The following is a 27,351-nucleotide window of genomic DNA, read 5'->3' as shown; positions in this document are numbered from 1 at the left end:
CACAGTACACAGAACATGGAAATGCAATTTTAGTAAATGTAAACTGCTAAATACCTCTTCCCATCAGAATATAGCAGTCTCGTGACTTCTATCGGTGTCTGGTTACAGCTTGGAGGAGTTTCATTCTCCTCCGACTGTCCTACGAGGCTGTAAAATAAAGAACAGAGCGTGCGCTAACCTTGCAAATTACCCAAGTAATATTTATCAAATCAAAAATGGACAAAAAGCAACCAGGTTACCAGGACTGTGTCCAACACGCCAGAAGACCTTCTAGATGAGTCAGCCATCTGGAAGGTACTTTGGCGTGTTGAACACGGTCCTGGTGACCTGTTTTCTTTTTGTCCATTGTGGACACTGATATGCTTTTACTATCCACTTGTTTTCTTGATCCTACATCACAGGACACAGAGCCTTAATTAATGGGTTATGTAGTCGCCACAGGTGATTGGACACTGGCACTGAGTCCTCCCCCTATATAACTCCTCTCAAATGGAGAGTACCTTCGTTTTTTCGCCAGTGTTAAGGTGGTTGGTCACGTTCAACATGTGCTAAGAAGAAAAATGCTCTTTTGATGGTCTGCCTGGGGAGACCTAGGAGCTATAACTGGATCCATTCCTCGGGCTGATATCAAAGGCCTAAGATGGTTGGTACCCGGGCCTCGTGTAAGAAGAAACAAGGTGTGTCTGTAATGTCTCTCTGCGGAGGTCTGGGCTCTGGGATCCAGACTTTGGTGTACTAATACATATGTGGCACGAAAAGTTTCTGGCAGTCTTCTACAGGTCTGGGTATGAGTTTTTTTCCTAATAAAACCCTTGGTAAACCTGAAGGTTGGCACAACTTGCCCGTTTTGATGGGTGAAAGCTGGAACTACTTTTAGTAGCTTTCCTGCTGCGTGGATCAGGTAAGAAGAAGATAATTTTTATTCATGTATTATCATCTTTTGGAGTAGGATGTCTTTCCTGGTTCTCACCACTGGAGGGAGTAAGTGCAAACCTGGTGTTTTCTTACATAGCCTTCCAGGAATACATGCTCAGTGAAGTCGGTCAAATATAGCACCACTCGCCTCCTTCCGCTGCAGGCTCTGTCACAATACGCATACAGGGGTCCACAAGATGCCCCAGTAAACTCGCCCCCCCCCCTCTTCCTCGTCTCCCGGGCGAAGCCATGACAGCAGGGCGCACGCCGGGAGAACGCTTTTACTGTCTGGCTAGAGACATGGATAGGAGGAGGGAGGGCCGGCGGTTGCTAGTGATCCATGTGCAATGCAGGACACCTGTGTGCAGGCGCCAAGAGGCTGGTTCAAAAGCCCAGCACACCAGAGCCCGCCCAGCACGCCAGAGCCTTCTGTAAGCGGCATGGACACAGAGCTGTGGGCTGTAAGTATCCCTTTGGATTGAACCAGGCAAACCTAAGACTCCTACTCGGCATCAGGTTGTGCAGTGAGCTGATATTTTTTGTGTATTGTAAGACTATAGCACAACAGTGATTGCATTTATATTTAGTGGGAATGCTCAATAGCATTCCCAGTAATGTTGTTCGTTTTTTCTATTAGTGGGAATGCTTAATAACATTCCTAGTATTTGTTTTTTATTTTTATTCCGTACGTTTTTTTGGCTCTGCGTAACTTCTGCATACTTTCAGCTATTAAGACCATTCAACTTTTAACATGTTCAGCTCTTTCACCTAATGATGGGGCTTCTTCAACTTATTTTCTACTATTTATACTTTTTAAAATATTAAGCTTTTTTTTTTAAATATTAAGCTATTTTTTTTTATTTTTTTAACATTGAAGTCAATGAGAGCATGCTTCAAATCCTTAAAACATTCTTCCGCTACCAAAAGTTTCACAGCTCCTTCATACTTTCATCTACAGACGCCAAAAAAACTTTAAAATGTTCACAAAATATTCAGCTATCCAGCTATATCTTTTCAGTTTGATATAATTATTTTTTATTTTTTTTACAGTTTTTGTGAAAAAGCTGTCAGTTTAGTGATCTACAGCGCTATCGAGTTATTCTGGAAGGGCGTCCCTGGAACGTTCTCCCAGAATCTTTCTGGGATACATGCTACGTGCTAGAAATATTGTATAAATGGACAACTTTGTGTTAAAAAAAAAAGTGTGTTTTAACCACTTCCCGCCCGCCGGCTGTCATATGACGTCCTTGACTTTGAGTGGGGATATCTGAATGATGGGTGCAGCTACAGGCATCATTCGGATATCCGCTTTTTCAGCCGGCGATTCCCTACACCAGGGGTGGCCAACCAGTGGCCCGTGACCTCCTGCTTCTGGAAAAAGCGAGTTGGCAAGGCCAAATCGCAGGTTGCCGATCTGCCATACCACAGCATCAGTGTTGTGAATGAAGCTGGTGGTAGAGGAAGAAAGCGGGTACGGACCAGAGCCCCATAAGCTGATGTTTCCTCTACAGCGCAGGCTTTGCCACAGAAGAAGTCTATGGCAAAGTTCAGCTAACCTGCTGGATAGACACAGGTGCACTACACTGCACCCGTGGTGTGGGTAAACCATCAGTTGAAAGCAGTCTTAGGCCCTTTTCACATCATCAGCCCGACCAAATGGGACCCTCATTTCACCTTTACAGAGCAACAGATGTCCATTTACACTCGCCTACCTCCAATCCAAAAAACAGATGGGAATTCATCCCCTTTCATCTTGGCAGATCGGAGGGGCCATAGAGCAGCGGTGACCTGTCATCTGCCCGCTCCGCTCATTGTGGCCCACGACTGGTTACCAAGTTGCTTAAATGGTCCTTGCTATTCAAAAGGTTGGGCACTCCTGCACTACACCAAAAGAATGATCATTGCTTGATCATTCTTACGGGAGGCGAGAGGGGACGTCCCCTCCCGCCACCCTCCGGTGCTTCTACCGACTCACCGCTATGATCAAAGCCAGGATGTGGTGTTTTTTTTTTTTTTTTTTTCAGGCTTCCCAGCCTAGAGGTGAGATGTGGGGTCTTATTGACCCCACATCTCACTGTAAAGAGGACCTGTCATGCTATATTCCTATTACAAGGGATGTTTACATTCATTATAATTGGAATAAAAGTGATCAAAAAAATTATTTTGGGGGAAAAAGTGTCAAACTAAAAAGTAAAGTGAACAATACTTTTTTTTTTTTTTTTTTTTTTAGCGCCCCTGTCCCTGTGTGCTTGCATACGTAATTCTCGCCGACATATGAAAACGGTGTTCAAGCTACACATGTGAGGCATCGCTGCGAACGTTACAGCGAGAGCAATCATTTTGGCCCTAGACCGCTTCTGTAACTCAAAACATGTAACCAATAAAAAGCGTCGCCTATGGGGATTTTTAAGTGGCGAAGTTTGGCGCCATTCCACGAGCGTGTGCAATTTTGAAGGATGACATTTTGGGTATCTATTCGGCGTAACTTCATCTTTCATATTATGCAAAAACATTGGGCTTACTTTACTGTTTTTTGTTTTTTTAAGCACAAAGCATTTTTTTTTTTTAAATGCGTTCTAAAAATTGCTGCGCAGATACCGTGCAAGATAAAAATTTGTAATGACCACCATTGTATTCTCTAGGGTCTTTACTAAAAAAGCATATATAATGTTTTGGGGTTCTATGTAACTTTCTAGCAAATAAATGATGATTTTTACATGTAGGAGAGAAATGTCAAAATTGGCCTGGGTGCTCCAGAACGCCTGAAGGTGCTCCCTGCATGTTGAGCCTCTGTATCTGGCCACGCTGTGTAAAAGTCTCACACATGTGGTATCGCCATACTCGGGAGTAATAGCAGAATTTGTTTTGGGGTGTAACTTTGTGGTATGCATATGCTGTGCGTGAGAACCTGTTAATATGAACATTTTGTGGGGGGGGGAGAAGAATTGTGTGTGGGAGTGTTTTTTTTTGTTTTTTTGTTTTTTTTGTTTTTTTTTTTTCAAAGAATTGTGGGGGGGACAAATTTAAAAAACTCACCATGCTCTTCTTATAAGACCTTTTCTATCACTTTTAAAATATCCAAACGGTAAGTCAGCTTTGACTTCAAGAAGTAGAGAATAGAAAAGTCAGAGGGTAAATGAAAAGAGAAGAAAGAAAAGTAAGGAGGGGAGTGGTCAATATGGAACTCTCAGAAAATCGCATCAAAATGCTCTTAATGATAAATTCACAATCAGGTGGAAACTATCCGTTTCCTAACTTTGGTCTATTGTAAATACAGAATAATATTGGAATCCTTCCTCTTCTTTACAGACCCATTAACGTTTCTGTAACAGGAGTGACTTTTGGGCACAGATTGAGCCAGGAGATGGGGGACATATGTTGGATTGTTTTGGCATGGACTGTGATCTACAGTATATTCCTTAATGTCTGCAAAGAATATTCTATGACTCATCTCTCTGTGTAGACTGTTGACATGCTAATTGAGTCTGGTCCAGGATCTCTCATGATGTATGCTAAATACTGTTGTGTGTGTGTGTGTGCGGAATGGAACTTGTCAAGCTGTATGCGGAGACAGAACGTCTGTCTAAAGATGTGGATTGAGGGGTATTCATTATGTGATGGTGTTTTGTTTGAATTCTGTTAATGAAGGAATGTGACTTCTCAGGTGCAGTGATCAGATCATGATAATTATAGCCCCGGCGCCGAGATGTCTGGAATGTTTAGCAATTAGCCATCTGAAGTTGTATTGAAGCCCCCCCAGGGTGTGAGGGGTGGGTGGAGAGTTTGATTGTTCTTTTCATGCTTAAACTGTATATAAACTTGAGAGCTAGCCATTAAAGTTGTCTTTCATTTGAAACCAGAACAGAGCTGTGTGTCTCGTTTCTAGGGGGAATTCTTATGAGTCGCGTTCATTTGCCTGATTGTGGAGGGTTGATAAGCTGTCGTGGGGTGATGGAAGGTCGTAAACGGTGGTGACCATTCCAGTGGTGGCACAGCAGTGGGATAATTCCATCGCTTAAAGCAGTGTTTCCCAACTCCAGTCCTCATTAATTGAAACTGAAGGGGAGATAGATGGGTACCTTGCTGATTTTGAACAGCAATGTGCCCTACACCGGGTGCCCACAGAGGAATGGATTACCATTTTGTCTGGGAAATTGTCCGGCCGCGCCAGTGAAGCGTTCAGGGCCATCCCAGACAAGGATATTATGAACTATGGACTGGTAAAAGAAGCACTTTTGGCCAGGTATGCCGGCATACTGGAGGCGGTTCCGAGAGAAGAGCAAGCAGACTGGAGACTCATATACCGAGTGGGCATGCCGCCTACACCGCACAGCATCCCACTGGGTTGATGGATGCCAAGCAGAATCCGGGGAAGAGGTGCTGCAGGTGTTCCTGCTGGAGCACTTCTTTGACAAACTGTCCCGGGAAGTCAGAGAGTGGGTCCGGGACAGAAACCCTTTCTCCTTGTCTGAAGCAGCTCGCCTGGCGGACGAATACACAGACGCCCGCAAACTGGACAACTCTGTGGTCAAGACCACAGCTCGGGTGGATTATCGATCAGCGGCACCCCTGCCGGCTATTGCCTACAAACCCCAGTCAGACCATCCTACAACACCACCTCCAGCGGCCACTTACCCTCAGCAGCCCAGGTTCAACTCCCAGGACTACTCACAACCCATTAGGTGTTTTGGGTGTAAACAGCTAGGACGCAGAAAGCTAGACTCCACCCAGAAATCCACCCAGGCAGTCAGTCATGGAGACAGCCAGAAAGGGGGAACCCATGCCTGCGGCCCACTGTGTTGAGGAGGAAGAACATTGGGGCATTCTGCACGAGGCAGATCCGATACAAGCAGCAACACAGGCAGACTGGGTCAATGGAAAGGTAGCCAATGAACTACCATACTGGGGCCACGATGACAGAAGAAACTCATCCCAGAGAGCCAGCACACCGGAGACACTGTAGCCGTAAGAGTAGCGGGAGGCACCGTCTTCCGGCTACCCGTTGCCCGGGTTCACCTGGATTGGGGGGTTGGTTCGGGACATGTGAATGTGGGGGTGATGAAGGATTTGCCAGCGGATGTACTACTGGGGAATGATTTGGCCCCCCTTGTTTCTGCGTACGCCCCGCTGACGCCCACCCAGTGACTACCTGTGCCCCGCGTTGCTGGAACCAACTCGCTTGCTGCTGAGACCCGGGTAAGACTACCTTCCCCGACATGTACTGTATATTCGGCACAATATCATAGTCTAAAATGGGAATGTGACAAGTTGGCCAGTGAGAAATCGGAGATACAACGACACTACGTCATGTATTATGAGATGTCCCGTGGCTTGAACATTGAAATGCACAAACAGGCTGAAATTGTCAAAAGGTTAAATGGGATTTGCGCTCAGGTTGTGCCTTATCTCTCCCAGGAGCATCAGCAACAGGTTTTGGGAGCCATTGAGAGAGCAAAGCAAGTGACTGTTCCAGAACTGAATTCCATTATTCACCATCAGCTACCGACCTGGTAAGCCAGATGGCAATGCTGATGGGTTATCCCGGCAAACAGACGCCATCCCGGCCTCCTAGTTCCGGACATCCCCAAGTTGACCCGAAAAGGATCAAGCCGGGTCTGCCGGAGTGTTCCACAAGGAGGGAGCCATGTAACAGGAGTGACTTTTGGGCACAGATTGAGCCAGGAGATGGGGGACATATGTTGGATTGTTTTGGCATGGACTGTGATCTACAGTATATTCCTTAATGTCTGCAAAGAATATTCTATGACTCATCTCTCTGTGTAGACTGTTGACATGCTAATTGAGTCTGGTCCAGGATCTTTCATGATGTATGCTAAATACTGTTTGTGTGTGTGGAATGGAACTTGTCAAGCTGTATGCGGAGACAGAACGTCTGTCTAAAGATGTGGATTGAGGGGTATTCATTGTGTGATGGTGTTTTGTTTGAATTCTGTTAATGAAGGAATGTGACTTCTCAGGTGCAGTGATCAGATCATGATAATTATAGCCCCGGCGCCGAGATGTCTGGAATGTTTAGCAATTAGCCATCTGAAGGTGTATTGAAGCCCCCCCATGGTGTGAGGGGTGGGTGGAGAGTTTGATTGTTCCTTGCATGCTTAAACTGTATATAAACTTGAGGGCTAGCCATTAAAGTTGTCTTTCATTTGAAACCAGAACAGAGCTGTGTGTCTCGTTTCTGGGGGGAATTCTTATGGGTCGTGTTCGTTTGCCTGATTGTGGAGTGTCAATAAGCTGTCGTGGGGTGATGGAAGGTCGTAAACGGTGGTGACTGTTAGGCCCTGTACACACGACCAAACATGTATGCTGAAACTGGTCCGCGGGCCAGTTTCAGCATACATGTTCGGTCGTGTGTAGGCGCGAGCGGGCCGAATTCCAGCAAACATTTGCCCGCCGGGCCTTTTCCCAGCAGACAAATATTCCTGGACGTGTTTTAAAACCGTCCGCTGGAATCCTGCCCGCTCGGACATGTACGGTCGTCAGTACAGACCTACCGTACATGTCCGAGCGCCCGCCGTCCCTCGCATGCGTCGAATGACTTTGACGCATGCGTGGAAGCCTTTAAATGGCAGGCCCGCCCACGTCGCCGCGTCATCGTCGCGGCGACGACGCGGACACGCCCCGCGTAGTGTTTACGCACGGACTTCTGTACGATGGTTAGTACAACCATCGTACAGAAGCCCTCTGGCAGGCATGTACTGTGAAAACGGTCCGACGGACCGCTTTCATCATACATGTTTGCTCGTGTGTATCGGGCCTCAGTTTCATATGCACATGAGGCCTTGAAAGCAAACCACAGAGACCACGTATTATGATACCTTTCTGCACAATCCGTGGATTGGGCCAAAGTGTCTCCCATGTAGCAAGTCTCCGACACCCTCCTCAGCCAGTCTTGTATAGACGGGGGTTTAGTGCACTTCCAAAGAAGTGGTATCGGAGACTTGGCAGCGTTCAACAAATGCTTGGTCAAAGATTGTTTATAGCGGCTAACTGTAGTCCAAAAGGAGCACAAAGCCTCACACTCCCACCAAATATGGATAAGGTTCCTGTTTCCTTACCACACCTCCAGCAGCAGTCTGGGGAGTGGGGATACCACCTCTTAGGCTTATCTGGAGTGGCATACCAATGCGTTGATAGCTTGTATGAGGTTGCCTGTGTTTTGGTACTAATGGAACACTTATGTGAAAGTATGCATGCTGTTTTCCACTGGTTGTCAGTAATGTCCATATGTAGAGCGCGGGACCAAGCCTGTCGAAACCTATCGTCAGTAGCAGTATGAGAATTCTGTAGCCAAGCATAGGTTAGCGACATTACCCTATCACATTGGGACCCTCTAGCACAAAGCTCTTCAAGTTCTGTCATCTTCCTAGAAAAGGCAGGTAGCTTTTGAACTGTCCTTTATAAAAGCAATCCCCCATCTTGAGCTGACGCCCATAGTCAGTAGTCTGAAGGGTATTATTCCCAATTCCTGGAGGAAAGTCTGGATTGTCTTTTAAAAGAGACAGTGGACTAAGTCGAAGTCAAGTTAGTCTTGTCAGCTATCTTATGGAACAAACTGAGAGTAGTACCTGTCAACGGATGTTTTTTAAGATATTCTTTTTGGCTCCGCCATGACGTCCAAGGGGACAATTTCAGTTGGAACTGATATAAGGAGTCCTCCAATGAGACCCAAGCCTTGGAATCGCCATGGCAGTGCCAATCAATCACTCTGGTTAGGTGCGATGCAAGGTAATAGTTGTAAAAATTTTTCAATCCCATCCCACCCTGGGCTTTCGGTCTGGTGAGCAGTGAGAACTTCTGGATTTTTTATGTTTCCACAAAAATTGCAGAAGGGCGGATTGTAAAGCATTAAACAATTTCTGAGGTATCTTAATTGGGAGTGTTCTAAAAAGATACAACAATCTCGGAAGAATGACCATCTTTAAGATTGCAGCCCCTCCGAACCATGAAAAAGAGTGCCAATTCTGCAAGTCTTTCTGTATTTCCTGTAGTAATTTAGGGAAGTTGCGTTCATAGATGGACGCCAGTCTCGGTGTTAACCATATCCCCAGGTATTTAAGTTCAGTGGTGACCCACTTAAAAGGACAGTTGGATCGGGCTCTCATTTAACGTATCCTCAGCTAGGGAGATGTTCACTGCCTCCGATTTGGTGAAGTTTATTTTAAGGTTTGAAATGTAACCATAGTGTGCGAAATGCCGCATCAGGTTGGGGATCGTAATGTGGGGATCAGTTAAAAAATAAATAAAAGATCGTCGGCATAGGCTGCAATTATTTTGTATTCTGACTCTGCTACCTCAAAACCCGCTACTGATTTTATCGTTCACCATTCTAATAAACGGTTCCAGTGACAGGATAAATAATAATGGGGACAGAGGGCACCCCTGACGAGTTCTATTCGTGATCCTGACCTCCTCTGATAGGGTGCCGTTAATCTTCAATCTGGCTGTGGGGTTATCATAAAGGGCAGAAATCCAAGACATCATGTGTGGACCCACCCAGACCCACATGTCTGCAAGTGACCCAACATGTATTCCCAGGCGACCCTATCGAAGGCCTTCTCTGCATCCGTGGACAAGAGAAGGCCCTCAGAATCTCGGCCATGGGCCTCATGCATTAAGAGCAGGGCCTTTATCATGTTGTCTTTTGCCTCCCTGCTGGGCATGAAAGCCCACTTTCTCCGGACCTATTGGGGATGAGAAAAGTGGTCTTAATCTATTAGCCATCACTTTTGCAAGTATCTTAAGGTCCAGATTTAATAAGAAAATGGGCCTATAACTGGAGCATTCGGCTGGGTCTTTCCCAGGTTTTGGGACAACTGTAATGTAGGCAGAGAGAGTTAGGTGGAACCAGCCTGGGGGAAGACAGGGAGTTTAGGGCTGTCAGGGGAGTGGACAGAAGGTCACAAAATGTCTTATAGTAGACAGACATAAAGCCATCAGGGCCAGGACTTTTCCCCGATTTAAGGTCCTTAATTGCTAGCTGAATTTCAGTCTCTGAGATTCTATCTTCTAGGGGAGTTAACACTACTTTCTCCAATTTTGGCAGGCCGCTTTTGTGTAAATGATCCTAAATGATTTGCTTTCTATCTTCTATGTGGCTTTGGTAGGTTATACAGTTTTGTATAAAACTGATGAAAGTGAGTTGCTATGGCGTCTGTAGCAACATCTAGCATCCCCCCCCCTATGATCTAATCCATGGGTCTTCAAACTACGGCTATCCAGTTCAGGAACTACAATTCCCATCATGCCTAATCATGTCTGTGAATGCCAGTGTGTTACAATGCCTCATGGGATGTGCAGTTCTACAACAGTTTGAGGATCCCTGATCTAATCCCTGCATAGATTCCCCCCTCCCCCCCCGTGATCTAATCCCTCCTTGACCATATTGCCACTCTTCGAGTACAACTTTGCTGTACACTGGGAGAAGGAGAGATCTAATGGGATCATAAGGATTTTTGCGAGCTCGGCGCTCGTGGGGACAAGCCCGCTATTCATTGTTCCATGTGAGTGCAGTAGTGTGTCTACCATCTGAGTGTACCTTGGGATAACAGAGTTACACTATACACATTCCTTTGTTGTTTTCACATGGTACCATCCGAGAGTGATTCCTCTGACTGCATATATGCTCATCGCAATATCTGCTGTTAAATGAGGTGCTATGAGCTGTCATTGTCATTAAAACAGCTTTGAGGTAAGCTGCTTGGCATCACTGGAGGTGTGTGCACTTTGTAGTTTTTTACCCCTCAACACGTGTGCTGGTTTCCTGAATCCACCACTTAGAGAATCTCTCTATATCTACCGGGCATTTAGTCTAGCTGATTTAAGAGCTAAAGTAGATACTCACTGGTTTGGGTTTCCTACCACCTGGCTGATCATATTATCGGATGTGTATCCCTTGAGAATTATCAGGTCTTTAGAGCAACAGCTGTGAGGTAAGCTGCTAAGAAGTCACAAGAGGTGTCCTTTGCACACTGAAGCTCCTCATTTCTCAACACTTGGTTTTTGGGACCACCACTCAGACTTTCCTATATATACATTTTTATTTATTAATATTTTATTTTTTTTGCACGTATTCTATGCTGACTTTGCTCGGCTCTTACACTTATTTTGTTATATCAAGTCTATATATTTTTATTTATTTATATATATATATATATATATATATTACATTATATATTTGGTTGTGTATAGTGTGGCACTTCATTGTGATTTGTGTTTTTTTTTTTTTTGACCAGACATATGTCGACCTGCCATGCAGTTCTTTGGTGTGGGTCTTTTTAGGTACGCTTGCCAACGAACAAAGCGGACCTCTCCTTGCTCCTCATCAGCTGGGATCTCCAACCCACTATACCTTTAGTTCTCTCTGAAGCCTGCACTCATAGGAATGAAGGTGTAGAATTAGGTGTGTCAAAGCCAAGTACTTGCGGACAATCTGCTATTGGTACACCAACGTCAGATTGTACCAGGCAAATTCCCCTGCCCCAGCTGTTGCAGGGCCGAAAGAAGTTTGCTCCCAGCCATCCACATGCCCAGCAGTTGAATGCTAGCTTGGCTAAATTGCTAGCACTTCAACTGCTGCCTTTTTCAGTTGGTAGACTCTGCCCCTTTCCGTGAGTTTGTGGCAGGTACTGCTCGTACCTCAGTGGCAGGTTCCCAAATGCCACTTTTTCTCACGGAAGGCGATTCCGGCTCTCTACCGGCATGTGGAAGGCAATGTACAGGGCGGTCAGCGGTAAGGTGCATATTACCGCTGACTCATGGTCCAGCGGGCATGCACAGAGATGTTTCCTATCTCTCACGGCACGTTAGGTGACTCTGCTGGCAGCTGGGAAGGATGGAGGACAAGGTACAGTAGTGTTTGGAGGTTGTTGCGCCACCATGCCTCCAAAATATTACTACTAGTGATTGTGACACACCTCTACCCCTCTTGTTCCTCCGTGGCCTCTTCCTGTGCTGATTTGTCCTTGGACCCAGAGGTGCTCCATTGGCGTTCAAGGGGGTATGCAGGCAAAAAGATGCCATGCGGTGCTTGAGCTGGTCTGCTAGGGGGACAGGAGCCACACTGGGGCAGAGGTTCTGTCAGCTCTGCAGGGGCAGGCTCAGAGGTGGTTGACGCCACGCCAGCTTAAGCCAGGAATGATGGTTTGCGATAATGGCACCAACCTCCTCTGCGACAGGGACAACTTTTTTTTTTTCTTTCTTTAAATAATTTTTATTGGTATTTTGAAAAATTTTACATAAGATAAGTACAGTACATCATATTCTACAATGAATAAGATATTGTAAGACTTTGTATACTTTAATACATGGATGTTATCATATAAAAGAAATCAAATAAACGTATGAATAAATAAGTTGAACTAGTCTTTTATATAAGCAAAATTATTAGTGGGTTGTCGTATACATCCAATGAATGCTGTTGAAGAGTAAAAACATATCTAACAATTGTTGAATAAGTATCTATATAAGTAATAGAATAGATAAGTAATAAAACAAGAAAACTGGAGGTAGACCCCCCCCCCCCCCCACCCCGGATATCCCAATGGGACTTATAATGTCCAGGATGGATCTTCCAAAAAAAAAGAGAATTCATAACATTGACAATGCACTCGAGTGACTAATCAGGATGGTTATACCAAGTATTCCAGGGAGCCCATCTATTCTCATGTATACTCAAAGAGTTCCTGGAGGATGCCAACATTTGTTCGTACGTTTTGTGGAGGTTGGTTAAATCAATGACATTTATGACAGAGGGTGGGCAGGAGTTTTTCCACTTTCTTGTGATTGACAATCTAGCAGCCAGAAGCAGGTGTATAATAGTGCTCTGAAGATTGGCTGAAAAATTGTCAATCCCCAATGATAACAGGGCCAAAGCTGGATCAGGAGGTACCCAACGGTTCGTTAAAGCAGAGATAATAAACACATTTGTCCAATAAGAGGTAAGTTTTGGACAACCCCACAATATGTGCAGTAAGTCCCCTTTATTGTTACAAAGTCTCCAGCATTTGTCGGAGGCATTGGTTAAAGTGGAGGTTCCATCAAAAAAACTATTTTGCTTTAAACTCTAGCTTACGACTAAAAAAGAAAAAAAAAAAAGATTTTTTTTTTTTGCTCATCTGGAAATGCCTGTTGCTATGCGGTCCCACGAAATCTGCCTTTGAATCCACCTAGGATTCTGACATCATCTCCCTCTAATGCTCCTTGGAAATGTGTGTCATCATTTCCCAGGATGCAGTGCGCTGTCCAATTATCACTCCCCATCCAAGACTTCCAGGAAGTAAGTGCCTGTAGGCTTCACATTGCCCACAAGCAAAATGACAACGGTGTAGATATAGTTTTATAAACTATATTTTTTGAATATCTATGCGGATCGGCGGCGGATTGTAAAATAGTAAGTGACCAGATTTATATTATAAAAACGCAGGATGAAAGGACATACATTTAAAAAATGCTAATTGTGGTTGGAACTCCGCTTTAAAAAGCCCAAAACACAGCTGACCCATTAACGTGTGTTTCTCTACAGAATTTGGCGTAAAGCAGCCATTTCTCCCACAGCACAGGGTCCCATTCTCACAATATATATATTGTGAGGGATTAGCTTGTGGGGATCACCTTTTCTGAATTACAGTCCGCAAGCAGGCACTTTCTTTTAAGTTTGGCGGATGCCAGATTTTATTTGTAAATGGTATGCAGGTAAAAATAAACAAAACAGTAAATTAAATCCTTGCCGTCCGGCGCTAAACTAAACAGGATCTCCTCTCTATACTGTGCAGGGATGGTCCCCATCACCCACAAAATAACAATAAAGCAAACCTTTTCTTGCAGTTACTTTCCATAGAGCCCCTCACACTCAGGTTGCCTCCTGAGTCTCCAAAACCTCAGCACACTGTTGTGCTCTCTTCCTGGTCTTTTAGAGTCCACCTGACTGTGGACTCCAGTGGGCCCAAACATCCGGACCGGATTCCTAACCAGCCCCAGAGAGTGTGAAACCCGGACCGGATTCTGGTTCACTCCCTCATAATGGAACGAATGCGAGGTGAAATGTACCTATTGTCATGTATCGCACCTCGCATACCGTCACATATCCTCCCCCTCTGCTCAAGCTCCTGCGGATGAGCACTTGACCCAACCATACAGTGCACCCGGGAGAGGACATCTGCATTATTTTGGAGCTTTCCCGGTCTGTGCTCCACCGTAAACTTAAAGGGCTGTAAAGCCAGGAACCACCTTGTCACACGAGCATTTTTCTCCCTATTGTCACACATCCACTTCAGGGGAGCATGGTCTGTGATCCGCTTAAATGATCTCCCTAGTAGGTAATACCTCGGAGTCTAAGGCCCACTTAATGGCGAGACACTCCTTTTCTACAATGGCATAATTTTTCTCATGCTTGTTCAGCTTCAGGCTCAGATATACCACTGGGTGCTCCTCCCCGTCCCTGTTCTGTGACAGTACGGCCCCTATGCCCACCTCAGAGGCGTCCGTCTGTATAACAAACTCCTGGCTAAAGTCTGGGGTTACTAGTACGGGTAACATACAAAGAGCCTGTTTTAAATTCTGAAATGCCTCCTCAGCTTCAGGATTCCACTTGACCATGACCGACCCCCTACCCTTCGTCAGGTTAGACAAGGGGGCGGCAATGGTGGCAAAATTGGGTATAAACCGCCTGTAATATCCCGTAATGCCCAGGAAGGCCCTCACTTGTTTTTTATTGACTGGTTGGGGCCATTTTTGAATTGCCTCAACCTTATTGGTCTGCGGCTTGACCACTCCCCGGCCAATAATGTACCCAAGGTATTTGGCCTCCAGGCCTATGGCACATTTTTTTGGGTTGGCCGTGAGACCGGTTTCCCTAAGGGAATCTACCACCGCTTGTACACAGAGCAAGTGCGTTTTCCCAGTCTGGGCTATGGCTGACCACATCGTCTAAGTACACCGCTGCATATGAGCGATGTGGTCTCAAAATGTCATCCATCATTCGCTGGAATGATGCAGTGGCTCCGTGCAGACCAATCGGCATCCGCTTATACTGAAACAAACCCTCAGGAGTCGAAAAGGCAGTCTTCTCCTTGGCCGATTCAGTAAGCGGTATCTGCCAATAACCTTTCCTTAGGTCTAGGGTCGTTATGTAGCGAGCCTGTCCCAACCTGTCCACAAGTTAGTAGACCCGGGGCATCGGGTAGGCGTCAAACTTGGACACACAGTTAAGCTTTCCAAAGTCATTACAAAACCTGATACTGCCATCAGGTTTTGGGACCAGCACTATGGGACTTGACCACTCACTGTGGGGCTCTTTGATCACATCCAACTCCAACAAATGTTTTATTTCCTCCGCAACCACCTCTCGCCGGGCCTCTGGAATTCTATATGGTTTTACATTTACCAAAACCCCTGGTTCCGTCACTATGTCATGTTGGAATGTGTTGGTCAGTCCAGGAAGGGGGGAGAAAAAGTCTCTGTAACGGCTACCCACTGGTAGTGAGGGGTATCGGCCGTTGGAGACGTCCTTTTCCCTGGCAAGCTGCGATATGCAGGTACCGCCGGTATATCCCATCGAACGCCCTTCCAAGAAACGAGACGTGCTACGTTTGGAGGGTCAAGCAGACTCACTTTATTTGGCATATTTCACCTGCTTATATCTGGTTACAACTGTTACAAGAACAATGACAGTTTCCGCCCTCCCCTTTTCCCAGTAGGGGGCTTCAACACAGACCCCCTGAAACAATGACATCTCCTTGAATTAATCACTTGGCCAGTTTCTAGCCGCTTCGGCACCTCACCCCACTTAACATTTCCTGGCCAGGCACATAGAATTCAATTAACCTTTAAAACAATTATCACTCACACATAATCCCCCTCAGCATACACCTCACAGGGGGGCTGTTTACCTGCACACAAAAGAGAGTTCATTAGCATTCCAGCAATGAAAGAGACTTGTCCAGTTAACCCTTTGAGCTCAGAATACAATGTGGTACATCTACTTGTGACAAGCCATGCAGTTCCTTGTAGTCCCCCTGCACGAAGATTATAACTGTCTCGGCAGCATGCCTGTGTCCGTTACAGTCTCTTTTTCTGCAGGAATGCCCTAACGTCAATTTGTTGTGCTACGGACAGGGAATCCGTGAGGGGGACGTCAGGTGTCCCGGGTATCCGGTCTGTTGGAGGCGGGGATGTGGCCAGTAAAGTCTCTCAGTCCTTCCAGGGCTTTAAGAGATTCACATGGTAAATTTGGTATGGTTTCCTTTTCCCAGGCTGGTATACTTTGTAGTTTACCTCCCCTTTCGACAACCTCGAAGGGACCCTGCCACTTTGCTAGAAACGTACTTTCTACCGTGGGAACCAGTAGCAACACTCTGTCCCCCGGGCTGAAAGAACAGACCTTGGCACCCCGGTTATAGACCCTCCTCTGGGCCTCCTGGGCTTGCTCCATATGTTCCCGTACCAGGGGCAGGACAGCTGTGATTCGATCCTGCATCAAAGAGACGTGCTCTATGACGCTCCTATATGGGCTAACCTCACCTTCCCACGTTTCTTTGGCCACATCTAGCAGGCCCCTGGGATGCCTACCATACAAGAGCTCAAAGGGGGAGTAGCCTGTGGATGCCTGCGGGACCTCTCGTATGGCAAACATGAGATATGGTAGCAAAAAATGCCAGTTTCTCCATCTTTGTCGACCACCTTTTTCAGCATACTCTTCAATGTTTTATTAAATCTTTCGACCAAACCATCGGTTTGGGGGTGGTAGACAGAAGTGCGGAGATGGGAGATTTTGTACAATCTACACAACTCCTTGGTAACCCTCGACATAAAAGGTGTGCCCTGATCGGTCAAGACCTCCTTTGGGATCCCCACTCGACTAAATACCTGGACCAATTCCTTGGCAATAGCCTTAGCGGAGGTGTTGCATAAGGGTATGGCCTCAGTATAGCGTGTCGCGATCAATAAATAATGAAGATACAGTCCAAATTTCAATGTACATCTTAAGTTAATCTAGCACCATGAAGAGAGAGTAATAAAAATATAAATTAATGTCCCCGTAGGAGATCTCCTACCCATCTATGTGTAGCCAGAGTTGAAGAGGGACGAGGATCCAAAACAACGCTTTTCGTACAGAGTCTCAACCGACACCCCGTAAAGGGAGCATGCTGTGTCGGATAAAGGGATAGCATAACTTAATAACGATGAGAGACTTCTGTGACCCTAGATAACCTCGGACCCCGCCCAAAATGTGGAGAAGAGCTCTAGACCTCCCGTCACATCCCAAGGGATGTGTGAGTAGGAAGACCTCCCACTCCCCAACCAAACTCTCCCCCTCCCCCAGGGTGCTCCCCTGAAAGTGTCGTCTATTAATAGACTAGTATAATAACTAAATCAAACATCTCGAAGAGGAGATTGTACCAAAGGTATCATGACAGAAGGAGAAGGAAAGGAAGAAAGGAAGAAAGAAAAGAAATAAAAAGAAAGATAGAACAAATAAGAAAAGAGTTGATTGCCAGTAGTCCAATTAAGTACCTGAGGGGGACAGAGCCTGACCCGGCGATAGGGATACACCAACATGTCTGGCCCAAGGTTCCCATATGGCCTCAAAACTATCCCTGGTATTAGAGATAGAGCTGACCATTTTTTCCTGCGTCATGATCCATGAAATCTTCCCCTTAGCTGCTAAGAACGAGACCCTAGGTTGCTTCCAGGCTGCCGCTAGAGTGGTTTTAGCTCCTATGAGCATGAAAGCTATCAGTTTTTGTATGGGTTTGGAGACTCGAGGAATTTCGGAACCTAGCAGAGCGATATGCGGGGATTTCTCCACCTGTACTCCCGTAACTTTTCTGATAAGGCAAAAGATTCTGTTCCAAAATCCCCTGATTCTGGGGCACTCCCACCAAACGTGAAGCATCGTGCCGTGCGTTTGACAGTTGCGAAAGCATAACGGGGAAGACGTAGGAAACATCGCAGCCAATCTACTGGGTACCAGGTACCACCGCATCAGAACCTTTATGTTAGCTTCAGCTAAGGAAGTATTCACTAGACCTTTGAAAGTTTTCAAACCTACCTTGTGCCATCTACTCAGGTCCCAGGTCATCCGCAGATCCCTCTCCCATGCCTCCATGTATGAGAATTTTGTGGAAACCTCGGATAGAGCTCTATATAATATAGATATTCCCCCCTTGTGTTCCGTCAATTGTTTACACCAACTTTCGTAACTAGTAAGAGTTGCGTGCCTGAAATTGTCAGACCAGTGGGATGACACAAAGTTAAAAATTTGGGTGTACCGGGCTCTCTCCGATAGCGGTAAGTCAAGTGTCCTCACACAATGCTCCAGTGAAAGTGGGCCCGTGGCTGTCAAAAAGTCGCCTATTCTATAGATCCCTTTGTCCAGCCACCATTGGAAAGCTGAAATGTCCATCCCTATGGGAAACTGCGGGTTGAGAAAGATCCGTGTCAAAGGCTTAGTCTCCGAGACCAAAGAAGGAAGGTGTCTCAGACCATCCCAGAGTCTAAAAGATTGCGACAATGTGGGGGACAGTATCGAAGGTCTAGATTTTTGGGATGACCAAAAAAGGCTCTCTATTGAAAGGCTAGGGATCGCCAAACCTTCCATATCTATCCACTCTGGTTTTTCACATTCCGCAAAAATAGCAGAAAATTGTCCTTATCTGGCAGCTTGGTAGTATTTGAACAGGTTTGGTAGTCCAAGACCTCCTTGTGTTCTGAGCCCATAAAGGACATTTTGTGCCACTCTATAACCTTTGCCCTCCCAAACGAATTTCAGAATTTTACTCTGTAATGAACGGAGTTGGTCTTTTTTAACCGCTATTGGTAGAGATCTGAACAAGTAGAGTAACCTTGGTAGGAGGGTCATTTTGACTGCATTGACCCTACCTGTCCACGAAAGTTTGTGTCGAGCCCACGTCTGTAAATCTAGCTCTAGTTTCCGAAATATAGGTGGATAATTAGCCTGGTAGAGAAGTTCAATTTTGGTTGTGAGGTTTATGCCTAAGTAACGAATGGATGATTCGGCCCACTGGAATTCATAATGGGGTTTCAAGTGATTGATCACTGAGGGGTGGGTGGAGATGTTTAAGGCTTGAGATTTATTCCAATTCACCCGCAAACCCGAAATCTTCCCGAAGGACTCCAATAAGTTGCAAAGAATTGGAAGGGAGGTGGTCGGGGAGGAGATATACAGAAGAAGGTCGTCTGCAAAGAGAGCGCATTTATGGATTTGGGAGCCGCACGATACCCCCCTAATATCCGGATCCGACCTGATCGCAATAGCAAGTGTCTCAATCGCTATTGCGAAAATCAAGGGGGACAATGGGCAGCCCTGTCTAGTACCTCTAGCAATACTAATGGAGCCCGAAAAAAATCCCGGTCTGTCCTCTGTTGGGGGCGTAGTATGAAATAAATGACACTAGAAGTCCATCCAATTCCCCCTTAACCAACATAAATCTACCATTAGGATCTCTGTGAGTCAGGAGCGGGTTAAATTTGCAAGATTTCGCAAAAAGGATAGCCACCCCTCTCGTTTTATCCTCGGCATTAGCCAGAAAAAATTGTGGGTATTGCGCATGGAGAAAGGAGGGTGTGTAAGTGGTCGGAAAATGTGTCTCTTGTAATAAGATAACTGACATCCTCCGGGAATGGTAAGACTGAAACACCTTCCTTCTCTTGACGGGCGAGTTCAAGCCCTGAACATTGTGTGAGGCAACTCTAACCAAGTTCGGCAAAGTCAAGTTATGTGGTGAGGTCATTGGGAGAATAAAGTGGGTGCAATTTGGAACTTACCCCATCGACATGGAGGCATGGGAGACAGCAGAGCGAAACAAGACCGGAGCCGAGGCCTGGAACACTATAGGTAAGATGACATATGCACGAACTGGCAATCAAGGAAAAAAGGTTAGTAAGAAGAAAAATAAGAGAACAAACAAAAGTAGAAATAATACATTGTAAAATATGAAGTATGTCTTCACAACGAACATGGAAGGGATATAGATCCCATCCACCTTCGTCAGACAAAACAGTAACGTAGCCCTTAACTCGGGCTACAGGACCAAACCCCGACAGCGACATAGTCCCCGTCCAGGTATGATCTGAGGCGCAAGGCAACTGCCTCAGCCCCTATCAACCCTTTAGAGTCAACAAGAAAACAATAGCTTATCATATAACACTCTAAATGTATACTATCACGGCTCAAGAGAAAAATGTACGGATCACGGTCAGTGCAAAGAACATGTGACTAGAAAACAAAACAGTCTCCAAAAAAGGAAAAAAAAGAAATTTTTTCCCCTTTCCCTTCTTTTCTTTTCCGGGTATTTCATGGGTCCCCAGCCACGGATAGAGAACCCAGATACATTATACCTAACAGGTATAATATCCTCCTTTGAGAGCACCAAGCGGAGGAAAACTTCCAGAACAGCGGGCGGGACCGCTATGATGATTAGTTCAGGTCTTTGTGGTGTCTTTGGTGCGTCTGCTTTTGCTTGTGTGCCAAGTGGGGGATAAAGGACTTGCCGGGGTGGACCGTTTGTAAGGACCTGGTGGAAGATTTGACGTGTCCATTGCTGAGTCCAGTGAGATCAATTTTAAGGCTAGCAAAATTTTTTCTCCTTCAGATAGCGTGGTAAAGGCGTGAGTTTTACCCTTGAAGGCAAATTTTAAGGCAAACGGAAATCCCCACCAATATTTGATGTCCTTTTGGGACAAAATCAGCAATAAAGGTTTCAGCGATCTGCGTTTTTGTATAGTAGCTGCAGAAATGTCAGCAAAGATTTGAATATCCTGACCCAGGAAGGATATGCGGGGTTGCTGACGGGATGCCCTCATGACCTCCTCCTTCACTGAGAAGTAATGGGGTTTTACTATAATATCTCTGGGAGATCCATCCTTTCTCAGGGGGCCCAGAGACCTATGGGCCCTGTCCAGCTCCAGCTTGTGGGGTGCAATAGCGGGGATCATGCTTTTGATGAGGTCTTGGATAGCTTTGGGGATGTCTGTAACGGATTCAGGGAGACCCCTCACCCTAAAATTGTCCCTTCTGGAACGATTTTCGAGGTCGTCAATTCTAGTAAGGGCCACGTCTAGTTGTTCCTGAAGTGATTGTATTTGGTCAGTGTTCTGGTTAGTTCTGGATATAGTGATGTCCAATTTATTTTCTATGATCTCCATCCTGGAGCCCAGATTCTGGAAGTCAGCATGTATTTCCTTAGTAATGTTAACTGCTGTTTGGGCTAACTCACGTTCAAGTAGTTCAGAGAACTTCAAAAAGAGCTCCCCTGCATTCTGAGGTATTTCTGATTCTGAGTGACCAGCAGCCATGGAGACTGGTGAGGCCTGTATTACACCTTGTGCCTGGCCCTTGTAATGGAGCAGTGTGGAGTCTGACTGGGGACCCAAGGCGGCTGCTGAGGGTGCTAGGGAGCCTGGAGAGCCTTGGGCCAGCAAAGGAGGGAAATTTAAAGTGGCCGGAGCGATCACTTGCCTCAGGTCAGCGTTTCCCCCTGCGTGAGGTAGTTGTAGCTGAGGCGCGGCCGCCATCTTGGAATCGGCCTGTATCTCTAGCGCCGTGTAACTCGCCTCCAGGCCCCTCCGGACCGCTCCGCTATACATGGGGGGCTCGACCGAGCGTTCCCCAATCTAATCCGACCCTCCGGGGTCTTGGCACCGCCGTGAAACCGGTGCTAGGGCTGGCGTGGGGCTGAGGCAGAGCGGAGCTCCTAGCTTACGCGGCCATCTTGGACGCCTCCGCGCATGCGCCTAACAAATTGTTTTTAATTGCGATGTAGGGGAAGGACACCACCCTACTAGGATCCACCGGTTCCCCATCCAACATCTTAACATTTTCCCTGGCTCTCATGAGTGTGGGCTCTCGCAGCTGCTCGGTACAGAAATCCTCTCTCCTGACTTCCAGGTCTGGTACCACATTTTGGCTACTCTCTATGTCAGGGTCAGATGGGACATCCTGTTTGTTACCCTCAGGCAGGGTGCTAGCTTCCCAGTCCTCCGGTTCCCCGGCCATGGCAGGGAAAGGAAGAGGATCTCCGGCTTCCTCGATCGCACCAACAGCATACCTTTCCCTTTGGCAAAACGGGTCTGGTGAGAGTTCCTGTGTTTCGCCAGCAGGGGGAGCTCTATATATACGAGCCTCCCTTGGCTCTCCCATAACTTCCAAAAATGGGGAAAATCTCTCCCCACTAAAGCTTCATGGAGCAGTGAGGGTACCACCCCCACTGAATGTGTTACACTGCCCCAGGGGGTATCAACCTCAACCACCGCTGTCTGGTAGTCCCGAGTGTCCCCATGGATGCAAATTACCCCAATACTACTGGGGTGTAGTTTTGCGGGGTCTACACAAGCACTCCTGACTAGGGTCACCACACTACCAGAGTCTAGTAGGGACTGTGAGAGGTTTGCCATCCACTACAATAACGCACATCTGTTTTTCAAGGTGACTCTGACCGACCGCAACACATGCGACCTGTGCAAAGAGATGCGTCTTTTCCTATGAGCATAAACACATTGCATAGGTTCATCATTTAGAGGGCAGTCTGCAGCAATATGGCCTAATGCATGGCAACGAAAACACTATTTGCCCTACCCCCAGTCCTCTTAACGGTCCCAAAGACCTTCCTGGCTTCTTTGGCCAGTCTCCAGGTCTAGGACCTACAGTCTCATCTGCTGTAACAACAGTTTTATCCACTTTCCCCAAGCTCTTGAACGCCGGAACAGTCTTACCCGAACCGTTGGGAGATCTTGCACCCCTAGACACAGCGAAGTGGGGCGTAGGTGGGTTTACCAAGTCCTCTGTAGCACTGTGCCTCTCCACTAGGTCCACCATTTGGGCTGCAGTGCTGGGGTCCCCCTGTCCGACCCACTTCCTCAGGGCAGCAGGAAGCGCACGCAGGCACCGGTCCATTACCACACGCTCCACAATCTGAGGGCTGGTCAGAGTCTCTGGCTGCAACCGCTTCCTGGTGAGGTGGACCAGGTCAAACATTTGTGGCTGGGGTGGCTTGTTGCTGGAGTAGGACCACTGATGCACACGCTGCGCCTGGACGGCCATGGTGACACCCAAGCGTGCAAGTATCTCTGTCTTTAGAGTCTCATAGTCCTGGGCCTTATCTGGTTCTAGGTCAAAATAGGCCTTTTAGGGTTCTCCTGTTAGGAATGGGGCCAATAGTCCCGCCCACTGCTCTTTTGGCAATCCTTCGTGAACAGCGACTCTCTCGAAAGTCGCCATGTACGCCTCAACATCATCCGCCGGTGTCATCTTTTGCAGGTGGTAGGAGGCACGTACTATCTTTGGTTCCGCTGACACCGGAGGGGCGGACCCCTTTTTCAATTCCACCAGAGCTTCGGCGAACTGTCGGTTTATCTCCTGCTGGGCAGCCTGTTGTGCTGCAACAGCCTCTGCGACTTGGCGGTTGGTTTCTCGCTGAGCCGCATTGGCCTGTAGCAGGGCCTTTAAAATGTCTTCCATTTTCAGAAAAGTGCCCGCTGAATCTACCACGTGTGAGGGATTAGCTTGTGGGGATCACCTTTTCTGAATCGCAGTCCGCAAGCAGGCACTTTCTTTTAAGTCTGGTGGATGCCAGATTTTATTTGTAAATGGTATGCAGGTAAAAATAAACAAAACAGTAAATAAAATCCTTGCCTTCCGGCGCTAAACTAAACAAACAGGATCTCCTCTCTATACAGTGCGGGGCTGGTCCCCATCACCCACAAAAAAACAATAAAGCAAACCTTTTCTTGCAGTTACTTTCCATAGAGCCCCTCACACTCAGGTTCCTGGTCTTTTAGAGTCCACCTGACTGTGGACTCCAGTGGGCCCAAACATCCAGACCGGATTCCTAACCAGCCCCAGAGGCTGTGAAACCCAGACCGGATTCCGGTTCACTCCCTCATAATGGAACGAATGCGAGGTGAAATGTACCTATTGTCATGTATCGCACCTCGCATACCGTCAGAGATAGATAAATAGATATATATCTATCTATATATCTATCTATCTATCTATCTCCTCTTTGGCTCCGCTCAGGGTAAGGATGAGCTCAGTTCAGTACAAATTGTATTTTCTCTCCTGAGAAATCTGGCCTTTATCACTTCTGTAGCAAGGATGAGCTATTTTTCTGGCCCCCACTTGTAATCTCTCACCAGGCTCAGATCAGTGCAAGGATGAGCAATATTGTATTTATTTCTGGCCCCCACTTGTAACCTTTCCACAGGCTCAGAACAGGGCAAGGATGAGCAATTTTTTTTTTTTTAAATATATATATTTTCTTGCCTCCACAGGCTCAGATCAGGGCAAGAATGAGTTTGTTTTTCTTATATTTGTGATATAGCTGATGCTGATGATGTGTGAGTGAACTCTTTACCTCACAGCTCCTCACAGCAGGGATCACATGAGCCGCCTTGGACACGGGCAGCGCCGCAGCCAATCACCGCCGCCAATCAGACACTGAGAGCTCTGCAGCTCTGCCTTAGGGAAATGACACAGTGTCTGCTATTGGCGCCCCGTGTCAGCGGTGTTGGAATACACCCACAGCAATATGCTCCAGCCTGTGTATCTGCCTAATCGTCGGTATTAGAGAACTTTTTTTTTTTTTTTTTTTTTTTTTTTTTTTTAAATCTCGCGCTCGTCCTTGCCTGGGGGGCCACAAGGGTGCCAAATTGCCAACATCGATGGGGGCCGTATAGAACCGGTTCGCGGGCCGCAACTGGCCCACGGGCCAGACTTTGGACATGTCTGCTCTAGGTTTTTTATTATGCCAGATATATATTTCAAAATGATTGTTCTCCTAGTTTTAAAAAAACATTGAGGTATATCTATCGGGAGCATTTGGAATTTGTATAGAAGTTTTGGTAGGATCACCATTTTTTAATAGATTTATTCTTCCCATTCACGATGTAGGTCTCCTCGGTTATGTTTTTTTTTTTTATATCTTCTTTTACTTCATTCAATAATGAAACATAGTTGGCAAAATATATTTTTCCTATAGTAGGAGTTAATTTAATTCCCAGATATGTTGGTGCTTCTGGCTCCCAGGAGAACGGGAATTCCTGTTGTAAAGCTATTTCCTCTTTCCTTTCTATTCCTAAGTTTAATATCGTTGTTTTTGTGGGGGTTTATCTTAAAGTTTGTGAGCTCACCATAATCCTTCAATTCTTTTATTGCATTTGGTAGTGATTAACCTTGGCTTAGTTATGTATAGAAGTATGTCGTCCGTGAAAGCAGCAACCTTATGTTCTTCTCCAATTCCTACTCCTCCTATATCCGCATTTTTCCTAATTTTTTTTTTCCAACAATGGTTCCAATGTAATTACATATAGGAGTGGTGAAAGCGGACACCCTTGTCTTGTTCCATTGAACATTTCAAAAGCGGATGACATACTTCCATTAACTTTAACCCTTGCCATGGGATGTTTGTATAAATTGTCAATCCATCTCATGAATCTTGGGCCCAACCCTATACTTCGTAACGTATCCATCCGAGAGACCCTGGTACGCAGAAGTCATAAGGATGGCAATAGGAAGACCTTGGGTTCTTCCATTACGCCCAGACCTACTATCGCAGGGTCCAATATTCCATCCTGCCTTATAAAAATAAAAAAATATATGTGGAGTTAACGTGGAACACTTATTGCTTTTCTACAAAACTGAGGTACTGTCCATTTTGGGAGGGGGTTATATAGGGGAGGAACTTGATTCTAATTGTGTTTGCCAGTGTCCAATCACCTGTGGTGACTAGGGATAGGCTTCGTATTCGAGTCAAACTCAAGTTCGACTCGAACATCGTATGTTCGATCGTTCGTCGAAATACGAACAAAACGGGTCGTTCGTGCCAAATTCGAGTTACGTTTCACAGACCATAATTCACTGCGGCATTGCTGGCTGATGTTTGGCGAAGCATGCACTATGACTCGCATGCTTGGCCAATCACAGCTTGCAAAAAAAGGAGAGCCATAATTGGCCAAAGCCAGGGTGGCTTTGGCCAATTATGGCTCAGGGGGTTTAGTACACGCCCCACACTATAAAAAGCCGCCTGCAGGTCGGCCTTGTGTAGTGTGTTGCGGTGGTTAAGAGAGGATAGAGAGTAATTTTTTTCAGGTAGATAGAGCAGGCAGGCTAGTCAGTTAATGTTGGTGTGTAGAGGATATATATACATCCCAGGTGTTGTACATATATTTATACACTGTATAGTTAAGCTAGATCAGTTCTTCCTAATTTACTGGCAGGCAGGTGATTGTGCTAGCTGCAGTATTCTTACGTGTCCTCTGTAGTTTGCACCTAAAGCTACTTGGTGTGTACTGGCTGTGTCCTCTGTAGTTTGCACCTAAAGATTCAGGAGCAGTGATTTTAATGATGCTTAAATTAAAAAGAAAAATTCCTTTAATATTGTACCTGCTGGGTGTCTATACGTCCTTTGAGAACCCGGGTCTTTTTGGAAAAAAAGTTTTAAAAACTGTAGTTTTTTTTTTTTCAGGAGTCCTGAAAAAAACAACAGTTTTTAGAACCTTTTTTCCATTAATACATGTTCCCTGGGGCAAGACCCGGGTTCTCAAAGACGTTTTACGACAATAACTTGCATATTGGGCTTTAAAATGAGCACTTTTGAATTCGAACGTTCCAGTCCCATAGACGTCAATGGGGTTCTAAATGTTTGCGCGAACGTTCGGTCCGTTCGACGGTTCTGGTGCGAACCCGAATGGGGGGGTGTTCGGCTCATCCCTAGTGGTGACTACATAAAGCATTAATTAAGGCTCTGTGTCCCGTGATGTATTCCGAAGAAAAGGATTTTACAGGAAAGCTGTATTAAAAAAAATCCTATTTTTACTATCCACTTGTTTTTGTGAGTGTTTCCCTCGTTTTTGATTTTAATAAATATTACTTGGGTAATGCACAAGGTTGGTGCGCCCTGTCACTTTCCCCTTGGGTATCCCCTGACCCTTGGAGGGCAGCAAGGCCTGTGCATGTACTGGGAGACATGGGAATATCAAGCTTCTTCCATTGCCCTCACACTACTGTTGAGCGCAGGATATTTTGTTTGACTGTGTCCTATGTGGATGCAGGACCCCTGAGCCTCTGTCTGGACAGTGCTGATTGGCACAGGGCCAAAGAAAAAAAAAAAAACTCTCTAGCAATACACCCCAAACTGAGCATGTGCAGAGTCACTACAAAGTGGAAGAAAGGGTCAAACAGCCTTTTTTACACAATGCGGTGGAATAACACCTTAGGTTCCACAGTTGGTAAAAAAAAAAAAGCATGCTTTACTGCATATACAGACTGATTTTACTGTTGTGGGTTTAATAACACTTTAAATATTGTGCTGCACTATTGTTATGATTAAGATATAAAAAAAAAATTCTTCCTATCATTATTCACAGTAGTACACAATGGCATAATCTTCACGCACAGTGATC

General features: G+C 46.0%; 1 protein-coding gene across 1 annotated transcript in view; it reads left to right on the top strand.

Annotated features, from left to right (window-relative positions):
- LOC120920639 (cholinesterase-like) overlaps positions 1-27,351 on the top strand; it is a 73,671-nt gene that overhangs the window by 11,027 nt on the left and 35,293 nt on the right. The window lies entirely within an intron of this gene.

This window comes from Rana temporaria, chromosome 13 (genome assembly GCF_905171775.1).
Source record: "Rana temporaria chromosome 13, aRanTem1.1, whole genome shotgun sequence".
Lineage (NCBI taxonomy): Eukaryota > Metazoa > Chordata > Amphibia > Anura > Ranidae > Rana > Rana temporaria.
The sequence above is the reverse complement of the archived record's forward strand: the minus strand, read 5'-3'. Positions and strand labels throughout refer to the sequence as shown.